Source organism: Phyllobates terribilis, unplaced genomic scaffold (genome assembly GCF_046119375.1).
Source record: "Phyllobates terribilis strain yellow unplaced genomic scaffold, ASM4611937v1 Scaffold_1__5_contigs__length_1240528914, whole genome shotgun sequence".
Taxonomy (NCBI): Eukaryota; Metazoa; Chordata; class Amphibia; order Anura; family Dendrobatidae; genus Phyllobates; species Phyllobates terribilis.
In genome coordinates, this window is record NW_027362761.1 from 847,547,069 (window position 1) to 847,566,542 (window position 19,474).

Sequence of the window (19,474 nt, forward strand, 5' to 3'; positions counted from 1 at the left end):
TGTATACACCGTAAAGCACACACAAAACAATCATAAAGCATAATGGAATATATCGCTTAAACATTTAAAAATATGACTGCTGTTTTTTTTTTTTGTTGTTTGTTTTTTTTTTTAAATATATTAAAAAATGATTAAATAAATTTTATTAAATTTGACCATGTCCCCCATGAGACCTCCAACCGAGTCCAGACTCTTAACAGGAAAGAGATCTTCTGAATTCACAAGCTGAACACTATAAATCCACATGGACTCAATGAAACAACTGATTTGCTCAATTAATTGAGATATATTTATGGACTCTGCTTTGTTCCTCTGTACAACCTAGCTCCTTTTGTATTTTGTAATAATGAATGTTACTGAAAAAAAAAAGCTCTTTCTAGGAAGGGGTTTCATCCCTTTCAGTGTGGTTTGTCTTTGCTCCCTTTTATCTAACCCCCGTTTTTTCCATTATTTTTGACACATCAATTGCTATGTGATTTTTATAAGGATCACCTAACTGCAATTTCTTATAAAATTGAATATCCCTTCTTTTAAACTAGTCTAAGAGCTTTGGAGCTCCTTTTATCCATTAGTATTATTATTATCATTAATATTATTTTCATTTATTTTGATTCTTGTGAAACCATTACCAAATAAAGAGATCAAATCAAATTCACCCATGGCTTACTGGTTTAAAGCAGCAGTAGCAGCAGGGTGCTGACAAAGAACAAATGGGTCAACATCATAGGTTCAAGCACACCCCTAGCTTGTAAAATTTAATAAAATTTATTTAATCATTTTTTAATATATTTAAAAAAAAAAAAAAAAAAAACAGCAGTCATATTTTTAAATGTTTAAGCGATATATTCCATTATGCTTTATGATTGTTTTGTGTGTGCTTTACGGTGTATACATTCATTTAGTCTGATTCCCCGCCCACTGGGTGTGGTCATTTTTTTGTAAGGGAGGCTTCTCCATGTGTATCCTTTTGCTATAAATAACAGACCCTGTATGTGTATGTGTATAGACTGTCCTGAGGAAGTGGTGTGATCACCACGAAACACGTAGAAATAAAGTCTATTTTATTATTACATCGACTTGGATTCCTCTGGTACATAATTCTGACAGGCGAGCAGCGCAGTTTGATGCCCCATTCTCTTCACCCAACAAAGGATCATTGTTTCGGGGTTTGCAGCAGCCGCCAATGCTAAGTACAGTGGTTGTGTCTTACACAACCCCAATAGGTGAGTGAATTTGATTTATCTTTCACATATATTTCCTTTATCTCGGATAAGACCCTATGTGCGCTCTATATTCCTTCTAGTTAAAAAGATAAAACTGAAATTTGGAAAATTCTATGACATGTAAAGGCTTATTTTTTTAGATAATCTTAGAATCTCAATGTCTTACAATGAAATGCTTAAAATTATTTTCTTAGAAAAATGTAAAGATGTTGCTGTTTATGCATGACATAATCTTCAATTTCAAAATTTTAATGAAAAACAAAGGTTTTAATTGAATTCCACCCAAAATGTAGTTTTTATAAACAACTTCTGTAGAATTTACCCATAATGTACAGGTGCATTTCACTAAATTAGAATATCATCAAAAAGTTAATTTATTTAAGTTTTTCAATATAAAAAGTGAAACATATATTATATAGAGTCATTACAAACAGAGTGATCTATTTCAAGTGTTTATTTCTGTTAATGTTAAAGATTATGGCTTACAGCCAATGAAAACACATAAGTCATTATCTCAGTAAATTAGAATACTTTATAGCAGCAGCTTGAAAACTGTTTTTAAAATACGAAATGTTGGTCTACTGAAAAGTATGTTCAGTAAATGCACTCAATACTTGGTCAGGGCTCCTTTTGTATCAATTACTGCATCAATGCGGCATGGCATGGAGGCGATCAGCCTGTGACACTGCTGAGGTGTTATGGAAGCCCAAGTTGCTTTGCCAGCAGCCTTCAGCTCATCTGCATTGTTGGGTCCGGTGTCTCTCATCTTCCTCTTGACAATACCCCATAGATTCTCTATGGGGTTAAAGTCAGGCGAGTTTGCTGGCCAATCAAGCACAGTGATGCTATTGTTTTTAAACCAGGTATTGGTACTTTTGGCAGTATTGGCAGGTGCCAAGTCCTGCTGGAGAATGAAATTCCCATCTCCAAAAAGCTTGTTGGCAGAAGGAAGCATGAAGTGCTCTAAAATTTCCTTGTAGATGGCTGCACTGACTTTGGTCTTGATAAAACACATTGGACCTACACCAGCAGATGACATGGCTCCCCAAACCATCACTGATTATGGAAACTTCACACTAGACCTTCAGTAGCTTGTATTGTGTGCCTCTCCACTCTTCCTCCAGACTGGGTCCTTGATTTTCAAATGAAAATTGGAATTCTGGGACCTTGTGGAGTGTGTCAGTGACTGCCTTCTGGACATCTGTCAAGTCAGCAGTCTTCCCCAAGATTGTGGAGCCTACTGAAACAGACAAAGGGACCTTTTTAAATGCTTAGGAAGCCTTTGCAGATCTTTTTTAATTATTTTACTTTGCAGAGATAATGACTTTTGTGTTTTTATTGGCTGTAAACTATAATCATCAATAGTAACAGAAATAAACACTTGAAATTGATCTTTCTGTTTGTAATAACTCTATATAATATACGAGTTTCACTTTTGTATTGAAGAACTGAAATAAATTAACTTTGTGATGATATTCTAATTTTGTGAGATGCACCTGTATCTGAAACCACAATAATTCATAGTAAATGTGTGCCTTTTGGAATTTAGGAATGGAATCCATGTTAATGTTTGATATTAATTGATTGTGCTGTGACAAGGTAGGATAGTTATTAGATATAGTGTCATATTTCTTTCTAGTTGTATTATTTCATAACTTTGCAGTTGATGACAGTAAAAAGTAAAGGTCAATCAACCACTGTTGCAAAAAAAATTAAGCCCTATCATAAAACAGACTATTATGAGAATCCCCAGAGAAAACGCAGAAAAAGAATTACCTGTACAAAATATAAAAAAAATTTTAAGAGTGAACAACCAGGTAACTAGAGGTGAACAAATCAATCCATGGAGGATTGATTTCTAGTCAAACTTCCTGTCCTGAAATTTGCGGTTTCACGCAAATTCGAACATTTTGAGATTTGATTTACGGCTTGCAAAAGTAAAAAACAAACTTGCCCAATACCATTTCCACAATGCAGGAGCATCAGACAGTGGGCTAATGTCATCTTACATCATCGGGACTCCATGTAATATCCTGTAGCTATGACATATTACCTTTAGAGTGATGGTCAGTACTTGGTACATCAGTGGTACCCAGCAGAGCACTTTTTGTACGGCTAAGTCATTTCTCATCTCCAGTGTTACTAGGTCAATCTTTCTCTTTTGTAGTGTAAATCTTATTATAGTCAGTGGGGTCCTCTCTCTATAGAGTGTAAGGTCTTATCGTTAAGAGTTACTAAATGAGGACCTAGAAAGACTCAAAATAGTAATGTTCACTAATTACTAAGATTTACTGACTGTGGTGAACAACAATACTAAAATTTAACTTTTATTATGACATTAAAAATGTTTTAATCGTCCACTGTGCTTATAGACAGTTTATCAACTCTAATCCTTATAGCAGGGACAGAGCAGATACTAACACCATTAAAAATATCAGGTAGTGCAGACCCCGGTTTGGAACTTGATATTTGTCATTAATTTCATTACATATCATGTGCAAAAAGAAATTATTACTGCACTTAGCTCTGGCACTCCAAAACATTATTAGCTATTGAGTATTCTATTCCGATTTTGATTTACTCATCAAATGACTATTATATATAACACAGCCTTAAATCCCCTCCTTTTTATTTTCCTCTCCAAAGTATGGGGTTTTATGCTATTGAGCCATAACCTAGGTTCATAATCTCTGCACTATACCACTGATATCATAGCTCTAATCCACCAGTAGGTTTTATTATACCACAGTGCATGAGATATGGAGAGCATATAGCACCACTTTCTCAGTGACCTGTCTCATTGCACTTATTCTAAGGAAGTTCATAAGTAGAGATGAGCGGTGTTCGACTAGAACTGTTCGCCAATCTCAAATTCGAGCTGTTTTGGGCGGTGTTCGAGTTGTTCGACGAACCCGAACGATTTGCAAAAAATTCGGCTGTTCGAGGTTATGTTCGATAACTGTTCGTGCACCAAAAGCGTGTCCTGCATGTCTGCGCTATTTAGAGCACCAAACATGCAGGGATTGTCTGCCACTCACTGTAATGCCACAGCCATGGTGGTTGTGGCATTACAGTGATTGCCCAAATCGATGGGAACAGTGCCAACAGTGAAACATGAAAAGCCGGCAATTCAGCAGCGGCATACACCTGTACCCGACAATTTAGAACCGAAAGAATAGAGCTTCACACATAGATTAGATAGATATAAACATGTCAGCCACATATATACGAAGTACAGTGAAAGTGCTGCTTACTGTACTTGTCATTTAGCGTAAAGGATTTATCAAAAAAAATAATAGTGTTTTCATGCACCGTCTCTTTAAAAAAGCCGGCCGGCAATTCAGCAGCGGTACCCGACAATTTAGAATAGAAGGAATAGAGAATCACACATAGATTAGATAGATAGAAACATGTCAGTCACATATATAAGAAGTGCAGTGACAGTGTTGATTACTGTACTTGTCATTTAGTGTAAAGGATTTATTTAAAAAAATAATAGTGTTTTCATGCACTGTCTCTTTAAAAAAGCCGGCCGGCAATTCAGCAGCGGTACCCGACAATTTATAACAGACAGAATAGAGCATCACACATAGATTAGATAGATAGAAACATGTCAGTCACATATATATGAAGTACAGTGATATTGTTGGTTACTGTACTTGTCATTTAGTATTAAAATAAAGGATTTATTATTAAAAAAATTGGCGTGGGGTTCCCCTTAATTTTAGGCTCTAGCGGAGGTTAAGCAGACGGCTGGGGCAGATGTTTGAAGCCTGGGAAGGGGGTAATACCCACGGAGCTTCCCAGGCTACTAATATCAGCCCCCAGCTGAATACATAGCCTTTACTAGCTATTAAAATGGGGGACCCCTCAAAAAAAAAAGGCGTGGGGTCCCCCCTAATTTAATAGCTAGCAAAGGCTAGGCAGACAGCTGGGGGCTGATATTAATAGCCCAGGAAGGGAGCCATGAATATTGGCCCCCTCCCAGGCTAGAAACACCAGCCGTCAGCCGCCCCAGAAATGGCGCATTCATAGGATGCGCCAATTCTGGCACTTAGCCTCGCTCTTCCACGCTGCCCTGGTGCGGTGGCAGGGGGTAATAGGGTTGGGGTTGATGTCAGCTTATAATGCCAGCTGACATCAAGCCCAGGTTAGTAATGGAGAGGCGTCTATAAGACACCCCCATTACTAACCCCATAGTCAAAGTTAAAAAAAACACAAACACCCAGAATAAAGTCCTTTAATTGAAATAAAGACACAATCCTTTATTGTTCTAAATTAAACCATACTTACCGTCACGCCCATTCCAGCTGAAGCCAACGATCTCCTGCAATAAAAGAAAAATAATAAAGCAACCTCATCCTTACCTTTCCATGGTTCCCACGACAGCTTCAGCTCTGCTACATCGAGATGACAGGCTGGACCACAGCAGAACGCTGCCATCCAGCCTCTCATCCCGCAGACACTGAGAAGCGCAGGCTTGCTTGCGCTGCTCAGCGTCTCTCTGTGACGACATCCAGATGAGCCGAGTTCATGTCCAATGAACTCGGCTCACCTCATGCACGTCACTGACAGCGTGGGAAAATTCTCACGCTGAAGTGCTGATTGCAGGAGAATTTTCCCACGCTGTCAGTGACGTGCAGGAGGTGAGCTGAGTTCATTGGACATGAGCTCACCTCATGCACATCACTGACAGCGTGGGAGAATTCTCCTGCACTCAGCACTTCAGCGTGAGAATTTTCCCACGCTGTCAGTGACGTGCATGAGGTGAGCCGAGTTCATTGGACATGACCTCGGCTCATCTGGATGCCGTCACAGCGAGACAGTGAGGAGCGCAAGCATGCCTGCGCTTCTCAGTGTCTGTGGGATGACAGACTGGATGGCAGCGTTCTGCTGCGGTCCAGCCAGTCATCTCGATGTAGCAGAGCTGAAGATGTCGTGGGAACCATGGAAAGGTAAGGATGAGGTTGGTTTATTATTTTTCTTTTATTGCAGGAGATCGTTGGCTTCAGCTGGAATGGGTGTGATGGTAAGTATGGTTTAATTTAGAACAATAAAGAATTGTGTCTTTATTTCAATTAAAGGACTTTATTCTGGGTGTTGTGTTTTTTTTAAATACTTTACTAGAAATTCATGGCGGTCATGTCTAATACTGGCGTGACCCCATGAATTTTGGGCTTGGGGCCAGCTGATAATACCAAGCTGGCCCTAACCCCTTTATTACCCAGTGAGCCACCGCACCAGGGCCCTGGATGAGTTGGGTACAGCGCCAGAAGATGGCGCTTCTATGAACGCGCCATTTTCCGGGGTGGCTGCGGACTGCAATTTGTAGCGGGGGGGGCCCAGAAAGCTTGGGCCTCCCTGCGCTGCAGATTCCAGCCCCCAGCTGCCTAGTTGTACCTGGCTGGACACAAAAATAGGGCGAAGCCCCACGTACTTTTTTTTTAATTAAAACCAATGGCAGGCAAACAAAAACACATAGAAACACATAGAAAACACCTTCAAAGGTGTCCAAAAGCTGACAAACTGCTCAGAAGACACAACTAACACATGGAAAAGTGACAAGTACATATAGTCATGCGAAAAGAAAAGAGGTGGAGGAGTAAAAGGAGGGGGAGACACAGATATAGGCATGTCATGCCCTTCTAAAATCCAAAAAGTGAGAAGCCGAGACGGCCAGTCCGCTCCTGCCCGTGCCACCTCCGTGTCGCCGGGTTTGTGCCAGAGCCGCGGTGAACCCTGACGGCCAGCCCCCCTCTCCCAATACTGATGCCTGTCCGCTGGTGGGTCGAGAGAGCCCCCCTGTGGTGGAGGCAGCTCTAAGCTTTTTAATTTAAATTGTCCCTCTAATTTGAATGAATACACTTTAAATCCATTTACAAGGATCTATTGGAGGGCAAGTCTCATGCCAGCAGCCGCGTAATTCCAGCTCCAGTAGCGTCCACTAAAGCTGCTGCAGTTAAAAAGCTTTTATAAGGATCGAGCTGGGCTGTCCACCGCAAGGCATCCTAGTGCCAGTCCCAGCCCCTATGCCTTGGGGTGCCTCCTGATGCTCTTCACTAAGTATCCCGTGGTCCCGAAGCATTTCCTTTGAAAAAATTAAGTGTCCAAACTACAGGTGGTGTAGCTTGCTTAACAGCCGGGATAATCCGCTGACTAGCAGACACTGCTACTAGGCACAAAGTATTTCCTGGGCTAGATGCAGTTAAAAATTTGTAAGTAGATACTCTCGTTGGATGCTGAGAAAGCATTCCATAGAGTCTCCTGGCACGCCATATATGATTCTCTTAAAAAGCTTGGGGTAGGGGTCTAGGGGACCCTTTTATAGCCAAAATCACGGCCCTGTATCACAATACGTCACCTAGGCTGAAGATAAATGGAACTGTAGCACCGAGGGCTCGGTTGCTACAGACGTATTGCACCTCACCCAGAGGTGTGATATCTCACTCTCAGATAAGGATGGAGTGTGGATCAGGACCCGACACCTGCATGCATTACACCACATTGCCGTGGGGCAGGGCGACCAATATGCCCCTGAGATGGGCACGACAGTCCCTGTCCCTGGCTGGAGTGGGGGGAGGGAACACTGAGGAAGGGGAACCCTGCAGTGCAGGAGCAGGGAGGAAGCAGTTCCTGGGTGCATTGAGAAGGGAGTATAAAAGGTGGGCACCATCTTAGTTCAGTGCAGAGAAGTCTGAGCAGAAGTGGCAGGGAGCAGGGGCTCTGCATGAGCTCTGCTCCGGAGGCGGGCCTAGTAACAGAGGCCCAGGCCTGCAAGAGGGAGAAGGAAGGAAGAGGAGCGGAGAAGGCTCCAGGAACGAGGAATGAAGGGATCCCAGGGGTGCGGACGGGCGAGTCGCCACCGCACGCCCGAATCCACCTGCGTGGAGGGGTCAGGCCAAAGGGGGAGATCGGTCCCCGAACTAGTGGAGGCAGGAAACGACCCTCAGCTAGAAACCGGAGGCTCTGACATTTTATGTGGCGCAGCCCCTTGCTCCACCCGCTAGGAAGGCACCACATAGGGTCAGGGAAACTGGCGCCAAGTTTACCAAGAGGAGGCCCGAGGCAGCCGGACAGAAGTGTTGGTAAGAAAGGCCAGACAAAGGACACATAAAGGGGGTCCTGTGAAGCGCCCCAAAGTTATCTGGGAGTTGTCTGAGCCCCTCACCTGGTGAGCACAGTACGACGTGGGCAGCCGTTACCTGCAGACGTGGTCTGGATAATAAGAACTGTGAGTAAAGGCCCTGAACTGCATCACTGACTCCGTGTCGTTACTGCTCCTGCCCTGCACCATCACCCCCATCCTCCGCATACACTGCCCTGAGGCTATACTCCTCCCGTGGGGAGTTATGCTACGCTCTGCTGCACCCACAACACCAGCCTTAGCGGTCTGCCCTGTAGCGGCGGTTCACTCTGACCGCAATCCACGGGTGGCGTAGTCGGACATTTAAACATCAAAACCACATAAATAGTTCCGCCACTGGTTTGACCGCCCTGAGCCACGGAACCGGATCACCGCCACGAAGACTACAACCACCAGCATCCACCAAAAAGGGTCCGGCTCCGGGTGTCCCAAGGCCCAGGGGGTGCGTCAGAACATTTTCATCACCTTTCACAATCACCAATGGGACAAGGCAGGGATGTCCTCTGTCCCCTCTCTTATACATCCTAGTGACGGAGCACCTGCTCTCATCAATTCGCCATAACCCCAATATTAGGTGGATTGAGGTGGGAGGCACCGAGTACAAGTGCTCTCTATTTGCTGATGATGTCCTAGTATATATCACTCAATCACATATATCCATCCCTGCTGTTATGGCTGAAATAGATCACTTTGTTACATGGTAAAATTTTAAAATCAATGCAGCGAAGTCTGAGGCCCTCGATGTCTCCCTCCCTAAATCCATATAGGATTCCATCCAGTCCAACTTTCCCTTTGCCTGGCCCTCACAGGGTATCAAATACTTAGGAATTCCTATTCATAGAGACCTCTCCCATCTATGTTATCTTAATTTTGGGCCCTTTATTGAACAATTCCATACAGACCACGGTTGGCAAGTTAGAACTGTAAGATTCACTACGTAAACCACTGGTGTTTTGTGGAAAAGCACATGTACACCGCGTTCCAAATTATTATGCAAAAAGTGTTTAGGAGTGATAAGGGAAGAATTTGTTTGTTTGTCAGTTAAACTCATTGATGGTGATGTGTGTCAGGGCTCTTTATATCACTGTAAGCAATTGCAGACACCTGTGCTAATTAGTTTGGCAGGTGTGTCCAATGAAAGGCAAGACTACTTAAGAAGGCTCTCTCACATTATTAAGCAGCCTACATTTTCTGCCAAAATGGGAAAGAAAAAGGATGTGTCGGCTGCTGAGAAGCAACAAATTGTGGAGTGTTTAGGTCAAGGCATGACTACAATCAACATTGTGCGATGATCAGGATGAAGTGTCTTGGCAATCAAGAAGTATGTAGCTGATTCACAGTACACACGTGTGCGTGCTGATAAGGGCAAATTGAGGACTCTTTCCTACAGGCAATTACGTCAGGTTGAAAGAGCAGCGGCAAAAAAGCCTTGTCATAGCAGCAGACAAGTTTTTGAAGCTGCTTGTGCCTCCAACGTCCCCCGAACAACAAGATGCAGGGTCCTTCAGAGGTTTGCAGCTGTGCATACGCCATCCTGTCGACCTCCTCTATCCACTTCACACAAGCAGAAACGGCTCCAGTGGGCCAAACATTACATGAAGACTGATTTCAAAACTGTTTTGTTCACGGATGAGTGCCGTGCAGCGCTCGATGGTCCAGATGAATGGAGTGGAGGATGGCTGGTTGATGGACACCCCACGCAAACACGGCTACAGCGCCAACAAGGAGGAGGTGGAGTAATGTTTTGGGCTGGAATCATGGGGAGAGAGATTGTCGGCCCCTTTAGGATCCCTGAAGGCGCTAAAGATGAACTCCATAATGTATGTGGATTTTCTCAAACAGCACTTCCTGCCATGGTTCAAGAAGAAGAACCGTGTATTTCACAGCAAGATCATTTTTCTGCATGATAATGCACCATCTCATGCTGCACATAAAACATCTGCATCTCTGGCTGATATGGGCATAAAAGGGGACAAACTTATGGTGTGACCCCCATGCTCCCCTGACCTCTACCCCATTCAGAACCTTTGGAGCATCATTAAAAGGAGTGTCTATGATGGCGGGAGGCAGTTCACATCTAAGCAACAGCTCTGGGAGGGTATTCTGTCCTCATGCAAAACAATTGAAGCAGAAACCATCCAAAACCTGACAAATTCAATGGACGAGAGAGTTCAGAAGCTCCTTTCGAACAAGGGGTCCTATGTGAAAATGTAACATCACCTAGAATAAAGTTTTGAGTTGAAAACTGTTTGATTTCAGTTTCTAACAACCTGCTAATGCTTATAATTTCAAAAATGACCATTTTTTTGGTCTTTATTAAAATGAAAAGGTTGATCGAAAAGTTTGGGGGATCTAAGAGTGTGGCAACCCAGTAGTCATGATTACTTCGAATTCTGACAATATGAGGGTCATGCTGCAGGTAGTGCAGCAAGAAGGCACTTATGTGTCTTGCGCATCTCGGAGCCCCAAAATTATTTTCCGGGCTAGATGCAGCTAAAAATTATTTTTAATTTTAAATCTGGTGAAGCTTATTATAGATGGCCTAATAGGATCAGTACTGCACACTGCTACAAAGCCCAAATTATTTTCCAGTCAAGATACAGATAAACATGATTAGTAATTTGAAAGCTTAAAACGGTTGGTAGGGTGATTTTAACCAATCATCAAGCTTTTACTCTCCCCAGGATGACACAGGGGTAGAAAAGTCGTTTCGGATCCATGATTTGTTCATCTTTATGAACGTGAGTCTGTCTACATTATCAGTGGAGAGCCGCGTGCGCTTATCTGTCAGCACACCACCAGCAGCGCTGAACACACGTTCAGACAGAACGCTGGCTGCGGGGCATGACAAGATCTCCAAGGCGTAAGTGGCTAGCTCCGGCCATTTATCCAGATTGGAAGCCCAAAAAGAGCAAGGGTCCAGTGACACAGTCGTGGCTTCAATGTTTACTTGGAGATACTCCTGTACCATCGTCTCTAGGCGTTGACTATGTGTCAGACTTCTTGTCTCCTGTGGCCTTGCAAAGGATGGGCTAAAAAAGTGGTGAAATGATTCCGCAAAATTGATGTTACCAGCAGATACTGTGGTTCTGTTACGGTTTGAGTGCTGAACACTTGACGGTCCCACGGTTGGCAAGTTGGAACTGTGAGATTCACTACGTGCACCACTGGTATTTTGTGGAAAAGCACATGTAAGATTCTGCAACAGTCTCTGCTGATACTCCTGCATGCGTGCATCCCTTTCTATGGCAGGAATAATTTCTGCAAATTTACTTTTGTACCGGGGATCTAACAGTGTGGCAACCCAGTAGTCAGGATTATTTCTAATTCTCACAATTCGAGGGTCATGTTGCAGGTAGTGCAGCAAGAAGGCACTCATGTGTGTTGCGCATCCAGGAGCACCAAGTCCCTGTTGTGTTGGTGGCGAGGTAACAATCATGCTTCCTTCCTCTGTCCTCTCCCCCCAACCTCGCACAACAGAAATGTGATCAAGGTCTCCCTCATCTGATGAGTCTTCCATCAGTTCGTCCTCCACTTCTTCCTGGGCTCCTGCACCTTCCTCACTAGTTTGGCTGCTACCATGCGCCCTGGTAAAATCATCTCCCCCACCCTCACATGCCTGCCGCCCTGGTGCTGCCGACCGTCTGGACCTTGCAGATGTTAGCCCTTCCGCATACAACTCCTCCTCCTCTACTTCCTCCACCTCCTCTTGTGCCACCACCTGACTCCGAATTCTGTTTAACATGTGCTCCAGCATGTAAATCACCGGAATAGTCATGCTGATAATGGCATCGTCAGCACTAAACATCTTCGTCGCCATTTCAAAACTGTGCAGAAGGGTGCATAGGTCCCTGATCTGAGACCACTCCTCCAGCGTGATTTGCCCCACCTCTGAATCTCGTTGGCCCAGGCTATACGTCAGAACGTATTGCACCAGGGCTTGTCGGTGCTGCCACAGTCGCTGCAACATGTGCAGAGTTGAATTCCACCGGGTAGGCTCATCGCATTTTAGCCGGTGAAGTGGCAGGCCCAACGACTTCTGTAGAGATGTAAGTCGCTGAGCTGCGGGATGCGAACGGCGGAAGTGAGCACACAGCGACCGTGCCCTCTGCAGAAGGCCATCTAGTCTGGGATAGTGGGCTAAAAATTGCTGGACAACCAGGTTCAACACGTGAGCCATACAAGGCACGTGTGTGACATTGCCCCGGCGAAGGGCCGCACCCAGGTTTGCAGCATTGTCGCACACGGCCTTCCCTGGTTTCAGGTCCAGTGGAGACAACCATTCATGAAATTGGTTCTCCAGAGCTGACCACAACTCCTCAGCTCTGTGACTCACATTTCCCAGACATTTCAATGTAAAAACCGCCTGATGACGTTGAGCCCTACTGCCAGCATAGTAAGGAGGTGTGCAGGATCCCTTCTGCGCAGTTAGAAAGCTTGTGGCATGACCAGACAGGCTTTGGGTGCAGGTGGAAGACCGAGAGGAGGTTGAGGAGGCAGAAGCAGTGGAGGAAAAATGACATAAAGAGGATTGACGCACAACTCGTGGGGACGGCAAGACTTGGACAGCAGCCCCTTGTCCTGCTGTCACCATAGTTACCCAGTGCCCAGTCAGCGACATGTAACGCCCCTGTCCATGCCTACTCATCCAAGTGTCTGTGGTGAAATGCACCCTGTCACACACAGAGTTTCTCAAAGAAGCGGTGATGTTGTGTGCGACATGCTGGTGGAGCGCAGGCACACCTTTCTTTGAGAAGTAGTGCCGACTGGGCATCTGGTACTGGGGCACTGCGACGGACATAAGGTCTCGAAAATCCTCTGTGTCCACCAGGCGGAAAGGCAGCATTTCTGTAGCCAAGAGCTTGCAGATGGTGAAATTCAACCTCTTAGCTTTCTCATGGCTAGGAGGAAATGGTCTTTTACTTGTCCACATCTGAGGGACCGAGGGCTGGCTATTGTGCTTAGACGGGGTTGATAAGGGTGTCCCCGGCAAACTGCCGGTCTGTGAGGAAGATGCAGGCGGACATGTTAGGTTTCCTTGATCCAAAGGTGGTGCTATCGATGTCGGACAGCGCTCAAGACCAGCTGGTGTTACCACCTCCAAAGAAAATGATGACCTGCCAATCACGCTGGCTGTTGCGGGTAAAGAGGTGGCAGGTCTGCGCCCCAAAACAGGTGTGACTGCTGTCCCCCCAGTCACAGAGGATGAAGAGGCCGCGGATGCACAAGATATGGCAGACGGTGGTTGGCCCGGCCGGCTAGACCGCATTGTAGCACACTGAGCTTCCCACTGCAACTTATGCTTCATGTCCATGTGCCGGTTCATGCATGAAGTACTCAAACTATGTATTTTTTGGCCTCTACTTAGCTTTTGCTGACAAATGTTACAGATAACACGAGTTGGGTCATCTTTATCGATCTGAAAAAATGCCCAGGCTATGCAAGGCTTAGCACCCATGCGACCTGAAGAGCCACCACGACTTGTGGTGAGAGGCAGAGTTGTGTTTGAGGATGCAGTTGTTGACGTGCTTCCAGTACTACGTCTCTGTCCAGGAAGGCGCAACCTGACCTCGTCGTCACTAGCATCTTCCTCCACCTCCTCTGCTGACCTCATCTCTTGGCTGACTGTGGGTTGACAGTAAGTGGGATCTCCGACCTCATCATCATCACCCTGTGCGTTATCACACCCGTCGTCCTCAGAGCCAACCTGTTCCTGCCCTGACAAAAAACTAAAGTTGTCGCTCCAATCAGGTATTTGAGTCTTATCATCGTCTTCCTCATTGTCTCCACCAACAGGAGTTACAGTTTGGGAATGAGGGTCTACATTATGGTCAGAACCTTCTGCGTCTGGTCCTGGATCCGACTCATAAAGATTCTGGGCATCAGTGCAGATCATTTCCTCGTCTGGATTCACAGAAGCGCTGGAGTCGACCTCTGATTCCCAGGCTATAGTATGAGTAAACAGCTCTGCAGACTCAACCATCTGTTCTACCTCATACTCAGACGGGCAGCTGGAGATTTGGGAGCTGTGAGGAAGCAAGTGCGATTTGGGTGACACCTTTGAGGACTGGAGTATTTGTGATGTTGAAGTTGATGTGGAGGAGAGCCCACTTAAAGGAGCACTTGATATCCGTTGAAGCACCTGCTGTTTTTGTGCCTCATCTGGAATTTGTAGCGATTGGCGTGGCCGTAAGAAAGGAATCTTATCACATTGTCCGCTAAAAGAAGTAGACATTTTAGTTTGGCTGGAAGATGGTCTTTCTTCTGCACCTACCCCACGGACACAACCTTTTTTCCCCTTCCCAACACGCCTATTCCCCTTTCCACCAGCAGCAGGCCTTTTTCCACTCATTTTGGTGGTTAACTAATTCACAACTCTGGAGTTGTTTGCACAAAAAAACAATGGATGGTAACCGAGCAGAGCTGAGTGGCCAAACTGTGGTATTAGGCCAAAACTATTGGCTGGGTTAGATGCAGAAAAAAATTATTTTTAATTTGCAACCTGATGGAGGTCAGTATAGATGGACTAATAGACCAAGTCCCACACACCGCTAGAAGCCCAAATATTTTTTCAGAGCTAGATGCAGAAAATTTTTTTATTCAATTTGCAACCTGATGGAGGTCAGTATAGATGGACTAATAGACCAAGTCCCACACACTGCTAGAAGCCCAAATATTTTTTCAGAGCTAGATGCAGAAAAAAATTATTTTTAATTTGCAACCTGATGGAGGTCAGTATAGATGGACTAATAGACCAAGTCCCACACACCGCTAGAAGCCCAAATATTTTTTCAGAGCTAGATGCAGAAAAAAATTATTTTTAATTTGCAACCTGATGGAGGTCAGTATAGATGGACTAATAGACCAAGTCCCACACACCGCTAGAAGCCCAAATATTTTTTCAGAGCTAGATGCAGAAAAAAATTATATTCAATTTGCAACCTGCTGGAGGTCAGTATGGAAGGACTAATAGAACAAGTCACACACACTGCTAGAAGCCCAAATATTTTTTCAGAGCTAAATGAAGAAAAAAATTATTTTTAATTTGCAACCTGATGGAGGTCAGTATAGATGGACTAATAGACCAAGTCCCACACACTGCTAGAAGCCCAAATATTTTTTCAGAGCTAGATGCAGAAAAAAATTATTTTTAATTTCCAACCTGATGGAGGTCAGTATAGATGGACTAATAGACCAAGTCCCACACACCGCTAGAAGCCCAAATATTTTTTCAGAGCTAGATGCAGAAAAAAATTATATTCAATTTGCAACCTGCTGGACGTCAGTACAGAAGGACTAATAGAACAAGTCCCACACACTGCTAGAAGCCCAAATATTTTTTCAGAGCTAAATGAAGAAAAAAATTATTTTTAATTTGCAACCTGATGGAGGTCAGTATAGATGGACTAATAGACCAAGTCCCACACACCGCTAGAAGCCCAAATATTTTTTCAGAGCTAGATGCAGAAAAAAATTATTTTTAATTTGCAACCTGATGGAGGTCAGTATAGATGGACTAATAGACCAAGTCCCACACACCGCTAGAAGCCCAAATATTTTTTCAGAGCTAGATGCAGAAAAAAATTATATTCAATTTGCAACCTGCTGGACGTCAGTATAGAAGGACTAATAGACCAAGTCCCACACACCGCTAGAAGCCCAAATATTTTTTCAGAGCTGGATGCAGAAAAAAATTATATTCAATTTGCAACCTGCTGGAGGTCAGTATAGAAGGACTAATAGAACAAGTCCCACACACTGCTAGAAGCCCAAATATTTTTTCAGAGCTAAATGAAGAAAAAAATTATTTTTAATTTGCAACCTGATGGAGGTCAGTATAGATGGACTAATAGACCAAGTCCCACACACTGCTAGAAGCCCAAATATTTTTTCAGAGCTAGATGCAGAAAAAAAATATATTCAGTTTGCAACCTGATGGAGGTCAGTATAGATGAACTAATAGAATGATGCTATGCCCAAAAGATTTTACTTCACTAGGTGCAGTAAAATAATTGGTATTCTATACACAGGTGGTATATCTTGCAACACAGATAGGCTACTCCACTGACTAACACACTCTGCAATAGGCCAAAAAGGATTAGCTTTGCTAGATTCAGCCAAATGCTGTGAAAAAAACTTGCACAGCACTGGCACAGACCTGCCTGGCAAAAACTGATAGGAACTGATGTAACCTAGTCCTGAAAAGGACTCCAATTACAATTAGTCTTTACTCCCACAATCTATCTATTTAAGAGCACAGACCTGCCTGATAAAAGTCGTAGGAAATGCTGTAACCTAGTCCTTAAAAGGACTGCAATCACAACTATTCCCTACTCCCAAGCTATCTGTATATTTGTGCGAAAATTGGCTTGAAATTAACAAGGTATAGCGCACACAGCAACAGCGGTGCCGTCTAACACGCAGCTGCAGCAGTGAGAAAATGGTGGCGACGGGGAAAATGGCTTGGTCTTATAGGACAAGGACATGTGACATACACTGCCAATCACACATGCCCTTGCTTGTGTGAAAAAAAGCACTTCGCTCCGTGTGTGCGCTGCTGATAGGCTGACAGATTGCACCTCCCCACTGCAAATGCGGGAAAGAGAAAAAAAAATGGAGATCTTCATTGTTCCTGCAGAGATCCATCCCCTGCCCCTCCCCCCGCCCCGCTGTACACTCAAACTGCGTATTAACATTAATTTTCATCATTACTGAGAAAAAATCCAGTTATGATTTTGGTGCACGAACAGTTATCGAACATAACCTCGAACAGCAGAATTTTTCTCAAATTGTTCGTGTTCGCCGACCGGCTCGAACACCGCCCAAAACAGCTCGAATTTGAGATTGGCGAACAGTTCGAGTAGAACAACGCTCATCTCTATTCATAAGCTGACATTATCATATAACTACCTGCAGCTAAACTGACTTAGTTATTCTACCTCGACACGTATCACTTATCATATTTCATAAGTACATTAGGAGGTTTTTACAGTATATACTGAGAGCTGTACTGCTTTGTTTGTCATGCAGCACAGAGGCTAATCATTCCGGCCACCATGCGAGCCGCAGCCGGCGGCACGAACGTCAAGCTTAAATAAAAAAGACTCCGCCCACCTGCGTGACGCACCCACATTCTGACCAATCACTCACGGTCTCTCTTCAGACCAATACGGTGTGGCCACGTCGACAGTGCGTGTCTCAATGTCAGCGGCGTCACGGCAGTCTCCTAGATACAAGACACTATGTAGAGAAGCGCTTGAAGTTTTAACCAATTCATCGCTAGGTAAATTCTCTCCTCGCAGTACAAGAAACCAGATCTCATATTCTACTCTATTTTCTCAAGTCAATGATACAATTACTTCTACAATATTATTCCCCAATACTCATTCTGCTCTGAACATCTTTTAATATATATTTTATATAGCTCAATGCAGGATTAATTAATTGCATATATCCTTTACAAATACATATACAATCATATTTTCATATCATATTTCCTACATTACTGAACAGAATAATTTACAAGGGCTATAAAGATAAAAAGATTATTCCAAATTTAGTTAAGGTTTAACATTACAATTTTAAATATTAAAGGGAAACATACCCAATACTATTCTAAATTTTACAGGGTGAAAACATCAATTTTATGGAGCTAATTTCAAAAGCCGGTGTCATTTAGATAAATGGGGTAAAAGAGATTTTTTCATTTAAGCCCTTTGGGGCCACTGTTCTCAACCTAAACATCCATTGAGCCTCTTTCCTAAGCAATTTATTATCCAAATCCCCTTCTCTCTGTGATGGTCTTATTTTCTCAATTCCTTGGAATCTCATCACCTTAACATCACCATTATAGCTTTCCAATATATGTCTAGAAATGGGGGTATCTTCTGATGTCCCCTATATGCTCTAGGATGCATCTTCTAAATTGCCTCCTGGTTTTCCCTACATAACTTTTCGGACATTTACATCTGGCCAGATATACAATTCCTTCCATTAGGCAGTTAATAAACTCCCTTTTGGTATAAGTTATTCCTGTTACATCACTTGTAAATGAACTACTCCTTTCCACAAAGCCACAAGCCTTGCAAGATCCACATCTATACGTACAAGCAGCTTTCGACTGATTCCGCCATGTTGGGTCAGTCTTTTCAGGTTGTAGATGACTATGCACCAGTTGATCTTTAATATTACATCCTCTTCTATATGTAACTGATGCCTTATTTGTTACCAGATCTCTTACATCTGGATCCATCTTAACAATGTTCCAATACCTACTTAGGATATCCATTACCTCTTTTGACCCATGATCATACATCACTATCAATCGTATATTCACCTCACTCTCCTCTTTCAATTTTGGTGTAAGGAGGAAGGTCCTATCTGTCCCTCTCGGATGATGATACGCAGATGTTACAATATTATTCGGGTAACCACGTCTTCTGAATCTTTCTCCCAAATCATTGGCTCCCCTCTCAAAATCATCAAATGACGAGCAATTTCTTCTTAATCTTAAGAATATTACCCAAAGTACAGGCTTTTTAGCTACAAATCTTATATCCGTGTTCTGCAAAATTTGTGCCAGTTTAATATCATGATTCAGCATAGGAAGGAATCTTTTAATAATCAAAATTATTTTATGGAATTCAGTGCTATATTGTGTGGAGAATGTAATATAACTGTTTTGATTCGGATACTCCATAAGTTCTGCTCCATTCTTATTTTTCTTGTTATTTTTATATTTGTCCTTGATCTTATTAATAGTTCTATTAGTATTTAAAAGATCATCCCTTTTCATGTTATCCTCAATTGACTCAGCTAGAAGAGTCCATTCTGGGTAACCACGTTCCCTCAATCTATTTTTAGTCGTGTGGAGTTCAGTTTCTTATAAATCTCTAGTTGTGCAATTTTTCATCATCCTGACCAGTTCCCCGACGGGGATGTTTTTAATTGTCTGCATGGGATGACAGGAATTTGCTTCCAAAATAGAGTTAGATTCTTTTTTTACCTTATACACCTTAGATTCTGATTTTTTTCTATAGGTCATTGTAAAAACCTTATTGCAGTAATTATCACCTCTCAGGGTTATATTCAAAAAATTAATTGTTGT